Here is a 252-nt window from a genome sequence, read left to right on the forward strand (position 1 = left end):
CCCCCGGCTGCCAGCCACTCTCCCCTATAAGGGCCGGGGCAGCGCGTGTGGCACTGAGCTGACCTCATGCCTTTGTGCTCTCGCCGGCGTTGACTATAATAGGGAAAGGGAGGAAGAGCCCCTGGCCCCCTGCCAGCCCTCCCGCTGCCCGCCGGGAATGCTGGACAATCCAATGTCTTTCCACCGGGCCACGCTGGGCTTGGGGACAGCTTGGGGGGACATCGCTGCTAGGGGACGGGGCTTGCTCTGGGT

This window comes from Eurypyga helias, unplaced genomic scaffold, assembly GCF_000690775.1.
Source record: "Eurypyga helias isolate BGI_N326 unplaced genomic scaffold, ASM69077v1 scaffold20410, whole genome shotgun sequence".
In the NCBI taxonomy this organism is placed as follows: Eukaryota; Metazoa; Chordata; class Aves; order Eurypygiformes; family Eurypygidae; genus Eurypyga; species Eurypyga helias.